We start from the raw sequence: 20,098 nt of genomic DNA, 5'->3' as shown, positions 1-20,098 counted from the left end.
TTTTTTTACTGCCTTAGAACATATATCATTCATGATAGAATCACATATAAAGTTTTTTTCTTTGCCTGCCTTAAAGCACATATGAGCATGATAGAATCACATATAGAGTTTTTTTGACTGTCTTAGAACACATATGAGCATTCTATAATCACATACTCAATTTTTTGACTGCCTTAGCACACATATGAGCATGATCAAATCACTTATATAGCTTTTTGCCTGCCTTAGAGCACATATGAGCATGGTAGAATCATATATAGAGTTTTTCTAGCTGCCTTAGAACATATATGAGCATGATATAATCGCATATAAAGTTTTTTTACTGCCTTAAAACACATATCATTCATGATAGAATCACATATAGAATTTTTTGTCTGCCTTAGAGCACATATGAGCATGATAGAATCACATATAAAGTTTTTTTACTGCCTTAGAACACATATGAGCACATGATAGAATCACATATAGTGTATAATTTATTTCATTATATTTTGTTTATCAATACTGACTTTATTTTCTTGTGTAGGCTGCTAGCGATAATCAGCGTAGTAGAGCTGAAAGGACAGATCAAGGCAATGAACAAGAAGACGCACAAAATCTTGGCGATGATTAGATAACTGTGTTGAAGAAGTTCTATTTTTTTTTTCGAAATTGTAATTGTTGAATTGCAAATAATTAAACTTGTTACTTTTAAGGTGGAATGATTAATTGTTGTAGATTCCTTTTATATGAAATTTTATGTGTACTTTATTTTTTATTTACAGAAAATATAAATTGCACAGGAAATATAAATTGTACCGTTCTCGATATTTAATTTTCAAATATTTTTTTTTTTATTTTTTTTTCGTGTTTGCGATGGATTAACGACGGATTTTCCGTCACTATACATATAAATCTAGCGACGGCTTAGCGAGGGATGTAAATCCGTCGCCAAGCCGAGGTTGTCGTTTAGTACCGACGGAATACGTCGTTCGTTATTCTGTCGCAATTCGCGACGGAACTAGCGACGAATTTATTTCGTCGCCAGTTAGCGTCAAAAACTTCGCGACATAAGCTTTCTGTCGCCTCGTCCTCGCTAATCCGTCGCTAAGTCGGCTAGCGAGGGAATGTGGTTGTCGCTAATCCACTGCTTTGTTGTGGTGTATTCTTATTTACGACAAATTATTATTAATTAGCATATTTATTTGAGATTTATGATGTTTTGTACGAGGTATTTGGATTCATTGGATCTTATGCTATCCAGATTTGGATCTCTAAATGATTCGGGTCAACCCAAATGGTCTTGGGTATTGTTTAGACCCATATTGAGGTTTAAACCGAATATAAAAGAATTTTGGATCCATCCAATACCCAAATGGGTCAGCTAAGGATTTGTATCCACAAGAGACACAAATGGATCTTCTAAAAGTAAACAAGATTTTGGATCTATTTGAGACCCAAATGGATCACACTAATACTAAATGATGATTTGGATCTATTGACACTAAATAGATCTCACAAAATTTAAATGAAGATTTGGATCCACTTGAAATCCAAATGGATCTCAATAAGGTAAAAATGTTTTGGATTCTTTCGAAATTCAAAAGAATCATATTAAATATAATATATATATATAATGAGTTGGATTTGATAAGACCCAAACGAGTCTCAACAAATCCAAAACTAAAGCCCAAACCCTCATGGTTTTCACCCTTTGTTTTACAACCCATGATTTTCACCCTTTGTTTTAGAACCTATGGGTTTTTCACCCCTTGTTCTCCCTTTCTCATGCCTATAAAATGGCTTTCACTCTCTCTCTCTTTCTCTCTTTTTTTCATATCTCACTCTCTCAAAGCAGTTCACAGTGGCTACCCTCACCCGGTTCTCTTCTAGTGAGCAAAAGTCACTCACAAGTCAAACCCCCATGAGTTTTACTCTTTACTCTTTTTTCTCTCTCTATGTGCGAAGGGTCAACCCTCCCTGCCATGGAGTCAACTCTTCTACTGCCGCCTCTCGATGTGTGTCTTGTTGCTCTGTCATCGCTATCATCGAACCTGCTCAAGTTTTCATACTTGACATGAAATCCAAGGCGCACGAGCTTGCTCCGCTACATTCGCATCGTCGACAAACATACACTAGCCTCACACATTTTGCGATAGGGTAAAATTTTACACTAACTTTGATATTTGTGTAATTCTAATACATGTTAGTTTAATGAATATTGTTTACATATAATTACGCATGTTTATGATGTTTGCATATAATTATAATTACGTATGTTTATATATGAGGTTTAAGAATGTCTAAATGAAAATGCTAGTACTTTAAAAAATGTATATATGACTTAAATTTTGTATGCATGACTCAAGTTACTAGGATCGAGTTTTAGATATTCGTATTATGAAATATGCATATACATGATTGGATTCGTGTACGTATGATTTGAATTTACTTGTTTTGTATACACATACTTCAAGATTCAACATCATAAAATGATGTGAAGTCATGTGATAAGATGTTTCTTAATGATTGAAATGCCACATGACGTGAACTTACACATGATAAATGTTTAAGCTCAAGATTGAGCTACGGTTTATGAAACCTTGTTGGTTATACTAAATGCAAGATGGTATAACATGAAATATCATATAATGCGATGCATGTTTTATACATGCTTGTACCCAAATTGATAGCTATACCTTATGAGTGGTCGACTGTGTTTTTTGTATGTATGATAATTCGCTAAATAAATAATTCATTGAGGAATTGTTTTCAAGAAAACGAACACCTGAGGTTTTAAATATCCAAGAGCGAATAGTCCAATCAGGACGAGTCAGTAAAGATGTATAGGTCCAACACCAATAGTTCGGCAAAGACGAGTTTATGAAGGTTTACTGGTATAATAGTACAACATAACAATATAGCAATCTCATTTTGACTCCTTTTTATTACATTATAATGATTTGAAAAGTATCTCATCTGAATTTTTAGAGTTCAGAAACTTAATTCTACCAAGAGACCAGGATCTCGAGAAGGTTAGTGATCATAAGACATTAACAAAACCAGGAAACTAAAAAAAAAAACAGTAAATAAGTAGAAGGGTAATGGAAATATACCTTAGTGATAGGGCATATGAAGACACGGCGACCTACATTTGGGCCTTCCCTGGCGACGAACAGTTTAGCCTTTCCAGCTCCACATTCACACATCGGATACCGACTAATATCGGGCAAATTAGAAGTGGATGGTGACGACGAGTCACACCACTCAAAGAATCTGCATTTCATACCAAGCTGTTCCCAACCAAGCAATTAGAACAGAAATGGATGAAAAACACAACCAGGTGTTTGGATACATAGTGGAATTGCACCACTGGGAATTGTGGATCCTTTATCTCCTATTCGGATAAAGGAGGAGCCGCAACTCCATCCAAAGACCATTAACCCTTTGAAGACATGAACTTTACAGATATAAATCCCATATAATCCAAAAAAAAAATACATATCCAACGACTATATCCGGATCCAATTAGTTCATATGGAGCTGATTCGACCCATACCTAGCAACGATTATTCAAGTCCAAATCTGAAGCCGATTATACAACACCCAACTAGATTGTATTTGGTTGTATACGTGCATCAGAATTGAAGCCAAATTGAGATTTGCGTCCAGAGTTGAAAGGATATATTTTTTTTCCTGGAATTTGAACCCAAGACCCCTCGGTCATGATAAACCTAACCAATTTAGGGATGGCAGTGGACGGGGGGCAAGGGAGGGGGACAAGGTCTCTACCCTAGCCCCGTCTCAAAATCCTGACCTCTATCCTCACCTCCATTCCAGCACGTGTTTTGATTTTAACCTTTATCTCCACTTTCATCCCCGTTTCATGTCCTCCATCCACAGTTCAAACGGGGGCGGGGCAGGGCCCAGTTTTCACTAGGTCCACTGCCATCCCTAAAGAAGAATCGAGGATGGGGTGGGGGCGGGACAAGATAGGGATTGGAGATGGGACAGGGCGGGAAAAAGCATAAGTCAATCCCCACCTCTATCCCTGCACGGGTTTTGATTTTAACCTCCCTCTAGGGGTGGCAAAACCTGACACGACCCGCCAACCCACCTCTTAGGCAGGTTCGGGTTTGGCAAAAACGAACCCGTTTAATAAACGGGTCAACCCACCTAACCCATTTATTAAATGGGTCAGGTTCGTGTTAGGAGTATGCCAACCCGGCTGACCCATTTAATAAACGGGTTAGGCGGGCGGGTCAACCCGCCAACCCATTTATTAAACGGGTTGAGGGGTCGTGTCGGGTTACCCATTTAATCAACAGGTCGGGTCTGTGTTTGCCACAGCCGACCTGTTTAATAAACAGGTCAGGTTCAGGTTGAGGTATGCTGACCCACCAACCCGCCGGGTCGACCCGCCAACCCAACCCGATTGCCACCCCTACCTCCATCCCTGATCCAAACGGGGCGAAGCAGGCGGGGGCCTCTTTTTCCCCGGGTCCACTGCCATCCCTAATAACCATCCAGCCATCTCATTCAAACCTAATGGAAAAGGTAACCAAAGTAAGAGTTAGTGCATGAGAAACGATGAGCAAAACATGAAGTGAGAAAAGAGTGTAAAAAAATAATAATTTATTAATGCGAGAAAGAGAGCAAAAAGGGTAAAATAGGTAATCTTCAAATTGGCACCTCGTTTTTTTTAAGCATAATCCGACACCTACGTTTTTTAAAAGGAAAGATTTCATTTAGGGGATAACGTTTTACCCATTATTCTAAAAACAGCCCCACATTTCTAAATTTCCTGATATGCGCTTCAGATTTTCCGGAAACTGCCAAATAATGCCCTACTGTGAAGTTTAACATATCAGAATATTCAGAAACATCAGTTTAGGCGATAGACATTAACCAGAGGTCGATTTAGCAGTTTACACGAACTTGTGACCCATATCAAGAAAAGCCCATTTTTTTAATTAGGGGCAAAAAGTTGACATGAAATTTGAAAATTTCAAATATGACCTTTGAGAATTTATCTAAAGTGGATGTCTTTTCTATAAGTTGAACGTGACATGGGGATGATGATGATGATCTAAGATTAATACATCTCAAGAATTTATCAATCACCTTTTTCCTCTTATCCTCTAAAGTTAGATCTTTCTTTTCTATAAGTTGAATCCAATTTGTTCTGCTACGGGGACAATGATTCTCTAAAATCAATACATTCTAAGGACAAATCTAAGAACAATAAAATAGAAGACAATGAAGCCCACCTAATCCAAGTAAGTGTATGATGTATGTAGCCTAGGTAGGGATGGCAGTGGACCCGGGGAAAGCGGGGTCCTGCCTCGCCCCGTTTGGACCGGGGATGAAGGGTATGAAACGGGGATGGAGGCCGGGACGAAGGTTAAAATTCATCCCCGCCTGGGGGTGGAGGTGCACTTTTCCCCGCCACGATCCCCGCCTCATCCACTTTTCCCCGCAATATCCCCGCCCCGACCACATTTCCCCGCAATATCCCCAACCGTTTGAACCGGGGATGAAGGACATGAAACGGGGATGAAGGCGGGGGTTGAGGATAAAATCCATCTCTGCCGGGGATGGAGGTGGGGGTGGAGGATAAAATCTTGAGGCGGGGCGGGGGTGGAGACCTTGTCCCCCGCTCCGCCCCCACTGCCACTGCCATCCCTAAGCCTAGGGTCATTTTTTTTTATTTAGCAAAAAACGTTTAAAATTTGTTTTGTTTAGTCTGTTGTAATTACTGGTTATATTTTATTTTATATGAGGGCAAAATAGTAATTTTAACAAAAGTTGGTCCCTAACAAGCTACTCGACCTCAGAGAGAGAGAGCTCACCTCAGTAACGGGGCACCTGTAGAACTTCCTCCCGGGGTTTCTGTCCGTCTGGGAAGTCAGAACCAAACACGGGCCGCCGCCACAGGGGCACTGTTTCTCCGGAACCGAGGTGTCGCCGTTCACAGGATCGGGCGTTCTAGGGCTCTGCCTCGCCCTCTTCGGGCACTCCCGAGACCAATGCCCCGGCATCCCGCACTTGAAGCACACGCCGTCCCTCGGCGTATCCATTTCAAAACCCTGAGATCAGCGAGAAAGAAGAGATGATAAGAGGACGCATTACTCTCTCTCTCTCTCTCTCTCTCTCTCTATATATATATATATATATATATATATATATATATATATATATATATTGGGTATAGTACATATGTAATCCTTGTAGGATCTGGGTATGGTTCCGGTCCAGACGAGACGTCGAGATTCTCCTTTAAATGCGCACACGAAAAGGTTTTCCTTGGTGCAGAAGCAAACCGAAAGGCCTCGGCTGAATCGTTTCCTTCGTGCAAAAAGCGTCGATCGGTTTGCTTCTGCACGAATGAAAACCTTTTCCAGTGCGCATAAATGCATGGGAATGGAAAGGGCTACGGACAGCAATAAGGAGAATCTCGACGTCTCGTCTGGACTCTGGACCGGAACCATACTCAGATCCTACAAGGATTACATGCACTATACCCAAATATATATATATATATATATATATATATATATATATATATATAGAGAGAGAGAGAGAGAGAGAGAGAGAGAGAGTAATGCGTTCATTTTTTTTTATATTTAAAGAGTAATGGGTTGATGCTAAATCTTGTGTTAAATGGGTTTTTCGAGCTTTTTTTCATTTTTTTTTTAAATTCTGACTGTACATATGTGATCTATGTACTTGATTTTAGAGGGATCAGCTGTTGAAACGTTTGATTCCAACACATGGGTGAGGTTTTGTAAAGTTCTAAAAATCAACCTCTAAAATCTTTGTAAATTTTTGAAGTTTCAAACATCAATTTTTCATCAAAAACACATGATCCAAGTATAGATTCTTAGTAAATGGACCATGCCCAACACATTTATAGGACCGAAAACCGCCTTAAAGCATCAGAGAAGCTGAAAACCCTATTTAGCACGTGGTTTAACACCAAATGGGTTTAGCACGGACCCATTTTCGTATAGAGTAATACCCAAAAATATTATATATATAAAGCAATTCTCGTATATATGCATTTCATCTTTTTTACATTGAAAATTTGTGGATCTCAGTAGAAAGGGTCGGGTTTGGGTTTGGGTTTGGTATGAAAAATCACAAATCATACCCGGATCATACAAGGTAAAATCATATTTTGTTATCAATTTTATATTAAAAATTTACGGGTCTTAATTGAAACTCGTGTCGGGTCCGAGTCTGGTATAAAATTTCACAAACTATGCCCGAGACCATGTATTAATCAGACCTTCTTGTGTCTTAATTGGGTCATATTATTTATCAACGTACCCGGACTCTATAAGTTTCGGTTTGGGTCGGTCTGAGTAAAGCAGGCCCATTGACACTCCTAATTCTGGATGAACTAATATTTGGTCATGTCTAATTACACATTGCGTGTTTGCTAGAGATTCCATTTGGATGGTGCCTGTGCAACCTGAAAATACAATATTTTGATTTGTAATACATGTTATAATCACATTATTCAAACCTAGTTTTCTACATCAAACCATTTAAATTACATTGTTAAAGTTTGATCCATAATATTGGTAATATAAAAAAAATGAGAGCAAATGATCTTACTGTCCTTTAAAAATAGCATGTTCTTCAAAATGCTTCACAATTTGCTCAAATCTTCTCAATGTCTAAAATTTAGATTTTCAATTTTTAAGACATTTTTGCCTTTTTCACAAATACTACATTTTGCAAATCATTTTTGTGAATGTCCAAAAAATACTTAAAAAATCATGTTTAAGAACATTATCAAATGTGAAGTATTTAGTTAAAGTACTTTACAAATGTGCAAACCTTGTTTTATTAAAATCGCATAAGGAGCACAAGAAGAGGACATTTACAAATGTGCGAAGATATCCATGTGAAGTTAAAGACATTCGCAAATGTGAAAGTATTTAGTTAGAACGGTGTTGCAAATCATATTTGTGAATGTCCTCAAAACGTGCAAACTTACCTTAACTAAATACTCACACATTTGCAAATATCATGGCATGTGAATTCATACATTTGTGAATGTCCTTAAACATGATTTTTTTTAATAAAAAAGGTTTGCATATTTATGAGACATTGGCAAAAATGACTAAAAAGAGTTGAGAATCAAAACTTTTAACATTAAATATTTGGGCAAATTGTGAGGCATTTTGAACAATACACCATTTTACAAAAATAATATGGCCATTTTTTTTTTAAAAAATGACATCCTTTAATAGATGTAACCGGCAAATAGTCGCTGCTATCAAGTACCAACAAAACCTCAAAAAATTTAATTTGATTTTTCAATTTAAACTTATTTGACCATATTCTAAACATGTAATACTTTTTTTTTCAAAAAATTTATAATAAAATTATGAGTACGTATGGGTGCCTAGACTCGACGGTCAACTCATGGGATTTAGAATCTCACAGGTTGCCGTGATTTCAAATCAGAATTATTTGAAATCACAGGTTGCCTGAAATCTCACGTTCGGTTGAAAGGTTTCCCTGAGAAAATGATCCAACCGAACGTCCCCTGTAAATAATTCAATTGTGAAATCTCGCGGGAAATTCGCCACCGGATAATTGTACGTTGGTCAATAACCTTTCCGAAGAGAAAGATGCGACTAGAATTTTCCTCAAGGCGAAAAGATCAAAAGGGAGATTCTTTCTTATCTTTATATATATATATATATATATATATATATATATATATATATTTTTATTTATTTATTTATTTATTTATTTATTTTAAAAGTTAAAACTTGATATGATAGCTTACTGATTGAAAAGGTGAACAGCACAGTGGTACCCTATTGCGTAGCTTTCGCCCTTAGGTGTCAAATGAAGTGAGATTTTTATTCAAAATAATAATATTTTGTACCGATCAACTTGCTTGCTATTTCAAACTTATACTTTTTTGAAGAATTTTAAATTTTCCATATAGTTTAAAATGACAATTTCAAAATCTTTTCATTTTTGAAAATGTCATGTCCTTATCCTATGTTGACGCAATAGAAACAGTGTTGGCAGTATCTATTTACGGGATAACATTTGCACCTTCGTGAGCAAGGATGCCCTGGATGGAACTGGGAATTCAGAGAGAGAGAGAGAGTGGACTCGACCCGGACCAAACCTCATAGGATCCAGATATGGTGACAAATAAGGAGACCCAATTAAGATTGGACCCAAAGGTCAGATTAATATATAGACCCAAGTATAGTTTCTGAAATTTTATACCTGACCCGATTAAGACCCGCAAATTTTCAATGTAAAAATGATAAAAGAATATGGTTTTACCAGGTATGGTCCGAGTTTGGTTCATATAGTTCTTATCGAGTCCGGGCATGGTTTTCTTATAGTAGACTCGAGTCCTAACCTCATATCCAAAAATCTGGTTCAAGTCTGGTTCTATCTGGGTCCGAACCAAACCCTATCGCTTGACAACCTGAGAGAGGTTGTTTTTGACTAAATCTGACCTCATGAATATGCTCAACATAGTCAAAACAGTAGGAATGTCCTTTGGATCATAGGTTTTTGTAGTAAAAATAATTTTTTTTTGAAGTTTGAAAATCTGATATACTGTAGGCTGTTGAAAATTGGAAAATTTATATTTATTCATTATTCATATTACATATATTATGATATAAATTGGGGATGTAACACAAACTGTGCGTGTGAGCGCACATAGATGGAAGGAGGGAGAATAAATTATTCAAATTGAGAATGCAACAGAGTGTGTGTAGGGGTGAGCAACCGGCCAGCCCGGCACACTAATGGACTGGACCGATTCAGTCAAAGCCTGGTTCATCAATTGATGGGTCAGGCCAAAAGCCAAGTTTGAGTCAGCCCGTTGACAAAGGCTCAGGCTGTGGGCTGGGCTGGTTCTCGGACCACCTGGCCCATTGCCTACCTCTATGTGTATTTAGGATGAAGAACCCTCATTGAGAACAGGGTCACTTAATGGGCTCACCTCTCTGCAAGGTAAAACTTCGGGTGAGGACACAACTACTTAGCCTTAAGTGCCCGAACTGTGATAAAGCAAACCATGTACCAGCGAAGCCTTCAGCTTGACACAGGACCCTACTGACCGTATGGGTAACGACTGCACATTGGACCCGCGATATTCCTCCATACACACCCGAACAGCCGAATGAGCGCCAACGCGGCCCTCATTCGGACCCCGAACACGCGGCCCTGTTCCGGGGGGAACACACAACCTGCTCTCGAATACATGTGCTACCACAAAAATGTAACTGCCATCCTTTTGTTGTTTTAAACTTTTTCAAGTTTGGAAGAGAAAAACTCTCATAGGAAAATAAAGTTTTGCTTAGAGTTTTTTATGTGACTTTTTCCAAAAGAAAGTTTTCCACTTGTTTGTGCAGAATGAGAAAAAAAACAGAGTAAAAAAATATGAAAAAACAAGAGAGGAGGAGGAGGGTGGTGGGTGGTGGTGAGATGAATGGTGGTGGTGACCGTGAGATTGGGTAAGATGAGTAGCAGGGAGTGTAAAAATAAATTTTCTCTTGGTAAAAAATATCTTGCACCCTCCCCCACAGAGGAATGTTTCTTTTCAAAAAGTGTCCTTTTTAGAAAAACTCTCAGCTAAAAAAATCTCTCTTTTGAAAAGGTCAAAAACTTTGTAAAATGAAAACAGATTTTTCTATTTTGCATCACTTTCCTGCATCTTTCTCACTTCCAAACGTGCCCGTTTGAGAGTATTTTTTTTTTCTATAGGCAAGTTGAGGTTTGGTGGACTGCTGCCTGTTTATTGCTTAACTAGTCAAGATCGTGTCATTAAAGTATACCCACGAATTCCTCTTGTGGTTGCCAATCAGGGGGGTGATCCTTTCAGGATTTTCTCATCCCTGCCTTGGGAATTTTAGCTAGAAGTCTTGACAAAAAATTAGCCTGTTTGTGTACACAAATTTTGGCTATACAAAAATTATACAAAATTTGTTTGGCATTAATCTTTCGCTCCTTCAAACTTCAAGTTCTTTCTTTATCTCATTCACTATGTCAGCCCTGTTACCGGATATGATCACCACCTTAGATTTCCGATCAAGCTTCTGAAGAATTTGTTTACATGCACACCATTCCCGTTCCATCATGAATTCTGATTCAATGAAGTACCTCTTGTGATCTCTGATCGTGTATCCTATGTTTCATCTCTGGTGAAAGCATGCATGGATGTTGATCATTAACCAACCTTCATTCGAAGGTTCTCATAAGTTCATCATCCTCCATTTCCTTGCCACCGTTATCTTCATTCCACAGGATGTTTAGAACATGTTCCCTAATGGAGCAGACCACCTATTGCAATGCCTGTCTAGAATTATACGGGTGGTCATTGAAAGTTTGATGGTTACTAATGAACCATGTCTTCCAGATCACTACTTGAAATGAGACCATCCAGCTTTTCTGAATATTCTTTGAGGCGAAATGCACGAAAAGTCCAATTGAGGAGAGCACCATTGAGATTATCTTTGGCCTTCCATCCCCTGCCAAAGAAACTAGCTACTGTTCGCCAAACTTTTGTACCCATTTGCATTGCAGGAACAGATGAGTTGCAGTTTCCTAATCGTCCTTTTTTTGAATTTATAACCCGAAGAAATCACACTTGCACAAAGACCTGGTCGCACTGGTGCAGACTGCCATACCTACGGTCGTCGTGCCGACAGCCGTAAAACTCTGAGGATGGGACCTAATAGTTCTTGAAAAATTACACCTGCTTGACAATTGAAAACTGAGGCTTCTTGACCATATCGAGGTATCTAGAACCTCACACACTTTAGAAGAATACATGATGGTTAGAGTATTTGGAGGAAGAGTGTTTAGGTAGGGGTGTCAACGGGTCGGGTTTACCCGAACCAAACCCTATAGAGTTCGGGTATGGGGATAAATAAGAAGACCCGATTAAGACCTGGGTCCAGACCCAAAGGTTCGATTAATACATGGATCCGGGTATAGTTTGTGAAATTTTACACCAGACCCGAGTTTCGATTAAGACCCACAATTTTCAAATGTAAAAATGAAAACATATTATTTTACTAGATACGGTCTAGGTCTGGTTCATGTAGTTCTTAGTGGGTCAGAGTATGTTTTTCCTTATAGTAGACCCAATTAGACCCGGGTCCGGTCTCGATACTATACCATAAAATCGGGTTCAAGTCTGGTTCTACTTGGGTCTGAACCAAACCCGACCTGTAACAACCCAAAATTTAACCTGAATTTTCAAGGCATTTTTTTTTATAACAGCAAAAATATTAAGTTCATTCTAGGTTAAGCATCTCGGGCACGTCACAGGGTAACCAAAGCAAAACAATCTATTTCATTCTAATGAAATTTAATAATAATCCAAATGTTAGGACAATATAATAACAAAAATAAAATTAACTAATCTACCTCTAAATGTCTCGAGAATATAAAGAATTCATGTATCATGAGCCGTACATTATCCCGCAACCGCTTTGGTTTCTCTATTCTTCACTTGAAAATAGTAAGTCTGAGCAATAAGATTACTATACATGTCCATAAGTTTAATATAATAGACAAATATGATATTATGAGTTTTCAACTATTGAACTATAACATATCATGATATTATCAATTGAAAATTTCATAAAAACAACCACGCCTATATCTTAATTAACAACATGTCACAACAAATAATCATTGTCACAATTTATTTTTATTATATAAATAAACATTGTTTATTATAAGCATATTTATGTGCAAATTTTCAAGAACCTTAATTTAAGTTTCATTTTAAGTATCCTATGGGTACTGGCAGGCCAAAACAACCATAACAGAAGAGAACATTCGAGAGTTTATTATGCAATGTATTTTATTAACCCAAATGTCTAACCGAAACTGAAATCTTAAAGAGAACGGTTTAATAACCGAGATAACCTCTCGAAGACCAAAGCAACAAGATGCATCCTAAACTTTTGAAGAAGAACTTGGATCTATCACCTGTGACAAATTGGTAGTCTAGATCCCTTAACTCCGAGAACTGAAGACCAACAAGTCATTGCCGCTCGAAGCTAAATAACACATTTTTTGAGTTGTATACCACCTACCCTCTCCAAGGTAATCCCGAGTATGAGTGAGTTAATTATCTTATAGATTTTGTTCCCTCACTTCTTAGGAATTCTAAATGACTTGAACCTAGTATTCCAATGTTACAAATACACACATAAGAAACAAATCACACCAGAGTAATAATATGTTTTCAATTAATCTCACCTTAAATAGGTAGATTTCCAAATACCAATTTATTCATACAATCCCACTCAGTGTGCTCCGATACCTTTAAACCTTCGAGTATGAAAGCCCCCGTACCTTTAAACCAGTCAGGCAAAAAAAATTTAGGTTTATGAGTTTTTATATTTTGATTTATAAAGCTTTATGTGTATGTGTAATACTTTGAAACCTTTTATATGTGAAACTCTGGTTCGACAACTCATGTGCCTTTCATAACCCATTACTACACATTACATCTAATTTAAATATAAGACTATAACACATGCATATGTAGCATCATAACAGTTTACTTGAACCGCAGGCCCAAATCTGAGCTCAATTTAAGAAAAATTGCAGGTGAATCACATTCAATACTCATTAAGCATCACTGCCATTGCACTCCTTAAAAGAAATACATACATAGTTAACACATGTTTCTATGCATTTGAATTAAGTGCACTTTAAATCAGTTTCTAGGTGACTGAAGTCAGTACACTTATAGTCACTTAAAATTAATTTTAGTATGCATAAGAAGTACTGAACTTTAATGCTCATGGTTGCAGCCAAAAGAATTAGAGCAACATTGATTCATATCTTATGCATCTAGCTTGATTAGCCTACCAAGAAACCAATAATTATTGCAATTACCAGTGGACATTCAAAACTCACAATGGTTGGATAAAATTCAACGCATGTCAACAAAATACATGTTACCAGATTGTATTGACATGAATCAACATGTATTTATAGATAAAAATATAAAGAAAAAGGATGGAACGGAATTATTTTTGCTACTTAAATTCAGCACACTAGCCCAAGTTAATTTAATGAGAGTTCATATATACATAAATGGACCCGTAATTCATTTGCAGACTTGACAAAAACAATTGATTTCATAGATGATAAATCAAACTCACACTCAAATTTGAAAGTGCAACCGATGTTGGTTACCCAACAGAATTTATCACATTCTAAACATTTGATTTCAATATCTATTTTGATTTTTCCAGTTAGTTGACATGAGATATCTATGTTGTTGCTAAGTGAGATTTTAAACTATATTATTATTTAGTTGTATCAAGAAAAAGAAAACTTGAAGGAAAATTCTTAAACCAACCAGGCCACTATATAAATAATTTTCGATTTGAATCATGTAGCAGACTCTATCCCAAGCCAGTACATAGATCAGTAAAAAATTTCTGTAAAGCTATTACAGAATATCTTCAAGCCAAATACGAAAATTGAACACTCTCTTATAAGCCAAGTCTGATGATCTGAATATTTCTTCATTGAACATACTATCAAACCTATTTAAAGAAATTTATGCAGGTCAGAAATTTGATTGTATTTTTATAAGATTAACACACTGAATCAAATGTCTAAACATATCCCTCAATTTTTTTTTCTTTTCAATGTCGTACATACATCATAGGCATATTTTTATTTCGCTTACTGCAATAATATTTTCATGACCAGAGCATGCAGATCAGGAATTCTAAAGTTCACTGTAAAGGCTAAAGTACGTAGTTCTAGTGTTCTAATATATATTGATATTAAACCAGCAGATTACGAGCTGGAATAATTTGCAGAATACTTTTCTGATCTAAACACGCATAACAGGATGATTTTTATGACCCATCCAGCACTCCAAAAATACACAGATCAAACATTAAATCTATATTCCAAAGCTAAATCTACAGACTATTTTTCTGATATAAGCAGGTATATCGAAAAAAAAATTTATTTTATCTTACAAAACATTCAAAAAAAAAAAAAAGAATAAACTCAGAACACGCAGATGATGTATTGGGATTAGTCTAGCATAGGACATCTGTATTAAATGTAAAAACACAGACCCCTTTCAGAACTATGAAATGGTTAATTTGTTTATCAAGTGTTCGTAACATATAGAATAGTGTTTTGTTCATCTATTTCATGCTTTCTGTATTTCCCTTAAAAAAATTGAGTAACTGATTATGCATGTACCAATTTTGGTACTGAATAATCAAAACACTAAAAAAAAGCATACCCAATATCAAAGTACGCAGTCTACTAAGCTTTATATTTTTTTCTCTCCATATATATATTGAAATTTTATAGCACAATAACCCTGAACATCAAAGCAAAATGCAACATAGAATCCTACCTCTGATAAACACAGTAAATCGAACAACACTCTCAGATTTTTTCTTCTTCTACAGTGATTGTTTTATGCCCTTGCTGCAAAGCTCTGTGTGACTCCATTTTTTTCTTTTCTTGAACATTGAAAGAGAGAGAGACAAAGATAATGAGATAGCGAGAGGGAGAGGAAGAGGGATCTCAAAGGTGGCGTGAGAGAGAGGAGTGGGGAAGAAAAATAGAAAAGAGGGAGATCGTGGGGGTCGGTTCCCCCCCCCCCCCTTCTCCCTTTTCTGCGCTTTCATGTATTCGCTCTGATAAAAACTCATAAGATTAGGTGTTGAAAAACAAATTTTTAAGCATATATGAATGTTTTTACATAATCTGACATTTTGAAAATTTTAAGCCGCATGTGAAGAAAAAAATTGAAACTAATCTAGAAAGAGGGGTTATTTATGTCATTTCGAAGAAAAGATAGTATATGAATACTAGAGTTTGTTTTTGCTACTTTATTTTTGAAAAACTAAGCAAATAAAAAATATAAAAAAATAAGAGTTTCAAAAGGAAAAGAGTATATGTTTAGTTGTTTGATATCTTGGTTGTTCTTTAGCAACTGAGTTGAGGCACAAGCTGAGCCTGGTGCCCTAAAGTCATCTGGTTTGGGAGCCACCGGCCCAAAAGCCCATTACATGAACATAATGCCATAAGTCATAAGCTTGGGTATATCAGTAATGGATCAAGGAAGTCGAGAACCTGCTCGCATACTAAAAACCTTCGGTTATATCGCAAAATGTCTGAAAAAAAGAAAAACCTGTATTAACTTTACCACCTCTTGGAATCCTTTTAAGAGCCAGAATTTAAAAAAAAATTGAAAGGGTTCTTGACCTTCAAACTCGAGTAGTAGTCTACCAATAGGCAGCTGTCATTAGACACAGTCCTCAAAAATTAGTTTGCATTCAGAATTCGCTAATAGATTAATTCACTCGTCGTTTCCTAGTGTTCTATCCAAACGGCTAGCTCTGAAGGCTGATCATTTTCATTGTTATTACGTGTCTATCTATAGTCCTATGTGCTTCAACTCTCAGAGCTCGGAGAGTTGAATTACTTCGTTAAATCTAGCATTGTCTGCATGTGTCTGTGTTTGAGACCCCTTGCACTCCAGTATAGACCTGGTGGTATTCCAGTCTCCTAAAACCATCTACAGGGCTTCTCGTGGGTGTTGAACCAAAGTTTGCCACAAGGTTTCCCTCTGGTGAGCAAAATTCTGGCCATATAACCCTGTTACCATAACAACTCCCTCCTTGATAACATCTACCAAAATTGTCATGAGTTGCTCTGTGGCCAACACCACTTGTACCTTCACAGCCTTTGAATTCCACATACATATTCGACTCCTTTTTGCAACTTCAGAGTTCCCCATGATTTCATACATTGGCAATACTCTTTTTATAATCAAAACCATACTCTCCAGAGCTTTTGCTTAAAAAAAAAATGCAATATCAACTCTGTGTTGACTCAAAGTCTCTCTGATAATCTTTCAAGTCCATTTCCTTCCCAAACCCCTAATGTTCTATGCCATCATTTTCATTTGGAAGAGTTGGTGTTGAAGGGTTTATTTCTCTAGGGAGGGATTGTGTTCTTCTCATCTCCTCCTCCTCCTGAGGTTCCATCAGTAGCCGATACACCTGCTGTACCCCTGGGGAAGCAGGAGTTGAGGCTCAGCCAAGTAGGTGGTTTCTACATGGAGAGTCCCTTGCCTACGTTTTTTTTTTTTTTAAATTTGGTGACACCTGGCCTCTAGAACCATTCTATCCATCTCCTCTCGACAGTTTGAGAGTTTTACTCATGAATTTTCCTGGCAAAAGTGTTTTTGGTGCAGGTGATTTTTTCATAAACAAAACAATAAAAAAAAAGAGGAAGAAGTTTAAGATAAGAATAGTTAAGATAAGAATAGTTAGAGATGGAAAAAAACAAGCGATCTTTTTCTGTTATGAAGTTAAAAACAAGGACAGATGGAACAAAAGAACGCTAGAGGAAGGGCTTTTGGTGCAGGTGATTTTTTCATAAACAAAACAATAAAAAAAAAAGAGGAAGAAGTTTAAGATAAGAATAGTTAGAGATGGAAAAAAACAAGCGATCTTTTTCTGTTATGAAGTTAAAAACAAGGACAGATGGAACAAAAGAACGCTAGAGGAAGGGCTTGAACCTTCGACCTTATGGTTAACAGCCATACGCTCTAACCAACTGAGCTACTCCAGCTGACGGGTTAATCTGGGTGAATTTAGTTTATACGTCATTTTAAACGTGTCAACCTCGTTGGATTTACATTTGGATATGGCTTTTGGATTAAAGGCTACATATTACAGGATTCGAATTTATCCAACCTGGGCTGGATGTAAGCACCGAAGACCTAATCCAACGTAAGGTGAGATCATTCGAATCACGTTAGGCTTCGGCAACTGCAAGGAATTTTATGAATAGATGAGCTTGAAAATAAGGTAAGATTAGGGATGGCAGTGGGGCGGGGCGGGGGACAAGGTTTCCACCCCCGCCCCACCTCAAAATTTTATCCTCCACCCCCTCCCCGCCTCCGCGGCGGGGATGGATTTTATCCTCCACCCCCGCCTTCATCCCCGTTTCATGTCCTCCACCCCCGCCCCGTCCCCGTCCCCGTCCCCGTCCCCGCCCCGTTCCCGTCCCCATCCCCGCCCCGCCCCCGCCCCATCCCCGTCCCCGTCCCCGTTTGTCAAATTGCATCCCTACTTAGAAATCATTCACGTTAATATTTCAGTTAATGATAAATGAATTCATCCACATGGAAAACAGGATCTCCCCGCCTTCATAGCCCAGACAAAAATTAGATTTTACTTGTGCCTAGTAAACTAATACATAACATCCATGGATCATGTTCTACAAGATATTGAATGAACTCAGTTCCTCATCCTCCAATTTTTTTTGAACTGGAGAATATTATTTAATAATTAGAAAAATGAATATGCAAATAAGTTGATCTGAAATGTTAAAAAAAATTAAGCCAAATCAAACAACTACTATAAATGAAAAAATTAACCTATTGAAACCTGCTTTATAATCACAGAAAAATGTGTCCACTATATGAGAAGATTTGACAGCACAAGCAAAACCACAGAGTGCAACACAAATTTAAAACATGAAGGTCCATAAAAAAAGCAGGATGAAAATATTGCCCTTATGCTTCTTCAGAATGTCAAGCAAAACCCTAGTCCAGTAGCCACGATAACTTAGATTACCAAGATCGGAGAGTGGTCTCTCAGGTGTCCCAACCTTACCTTCTTTTTTTGATAGTTCATACGCTGACAAACAAACAATGCATCAGCCATGTCAAAAGTTGTTTTTAAGATCTCAGAAGATGTCAAACAATGCATCAGCCATGGAAGGAGGGAGAGATCGTGTCGGCCAACGGTGGTCGGTGTCGGCAAACGGTGGTCGGCGTCGGCCAACGGTGGTCGGCGACGACCAACGGTGGTCGGCGACGGCCCAGCTCCAATGATAATGCGGATGGGGAAGGGGAAGAGGCGACGGCCCGGCTCGGCGGCTCCAGGGTTAGGAAATTAGGGAAGGGAGTTAGGGTTAGTAAACATGTAGAAAAATATAAAAGGTTGGGTGCGGGGATGGGGCGGGGCGGGGCCGGGATGGGATGGGTCGGGGGCGGGGCGGGGATGGGGCGGGGCGGGGTGGGACGGGGGAACGTGCCAGTCCATCCCCGCCTCCACCCCCGGACGGGGATGGATTTTAACCTTCGTCCCCGCCTCCATCCCCGTTTCATACCCTCCATCCCCGGTCCAAACGGGGCGAGGCGGGGCGGGGCCCCGCTTTCCCCCGGTCCACTGCCATCCCTAGGTAAGATTGAGTGCAATTTACAAATTGAGTTGGGAATGAATAGGAAACCGGTTTCCATGGAACACGAATCAGGTGATACGCCAAAACACAAAGGAAACATGTTTTGATATATCACTTGATCTGTTATTCTCTCTCTCTCTCTCATAGTAGACCTACAGGAAGTCATTCTCCCATGACACTTATGAGTAGGGCTGCAAAGGGATCGGATATGGTTGGATATACGATCTGAGTATAACATATTTTTTCGGATATGGATCCTTTAAGTACAAACTAAATGTGAATTCGGATCGGATTCAGATCTGTTCAATCAGATCACTTTCAGATTCTGATCAGCATTATAAGTCTGATCTGGAGTTGATCCGAATCAAAATCTGACCCAAATGCATTATTTTTGCATGTAAAATAGCTTGTTTTGTTGTATTTTTTTTTCTGGATCCAATAATACAGCGTGCATTTCTGATTAGGATTCAATATAACCTCCTCGGATGTAGATCCGGATTTGGATCTTCAGTATGCATTTTGGATTCAGATTCGGATCTGACATGATCCAGACCAAATCTGACCCGTTTTCATCCCATACTTGTGAGTGAAAGTGAAAGTGAAAGTGCTTCCATATGGGCAGGGCTGCACAAGGAGCCAAGCTAGCTCGAGCTTGGCTCGATTAAATCTGACCCGGACTCTTCCAAGTAAATAAACGAGTCAAGCTTGATCAGGTGTTTGAGCTTGATTAAACTTGATTAGCCCGATGAAGCTCGATTAATGGAGTCATATGGAGACTATTTTTAGGGTATGTACTATTTTTGTTGGTTAAAAATCATAAAACCTGCCTTTAGCCAAGTGGGTTCGGGGT

General features: G+C 38.1%; 1 non-coding gene across 1 annotated transcript; it reads right to left on the bottom strand.

Moving 5' to 3' along the window:
• Positions 1-17,554: 17,554 nt before the first annotated feature.
• On the bottom strand, positions 17,555-17,628 carry TRNAN-GUU (transfer RNA asparagine (anticodon GUU)). The gene has a single exon. It is a non-coding gene; the product is annotated as a tRNA-Asn (tRNA).
• Positions 17,629-20,098: the final 2,470 nt, after the last annotated feature.

Source organism: Nuphar pumila, chromosome 1 (assembly GCF_984573655.1).
Source record: "Nuphar pumila chromosome 1, dmNupPumi1.hap1.1, whole genome shotgun sequence".
In the NCBI taxonomy this organism is placed as follows: Eukaryota; Viridiplantae; Streptophyta; class Magnoliopsida; order Nymphaeales; family Nymphaeaceae; genus Nuphar; species Nuphar pumila.
This window is presented reverse-complemented; position numbering and strand designations above follow the sequence as displayed.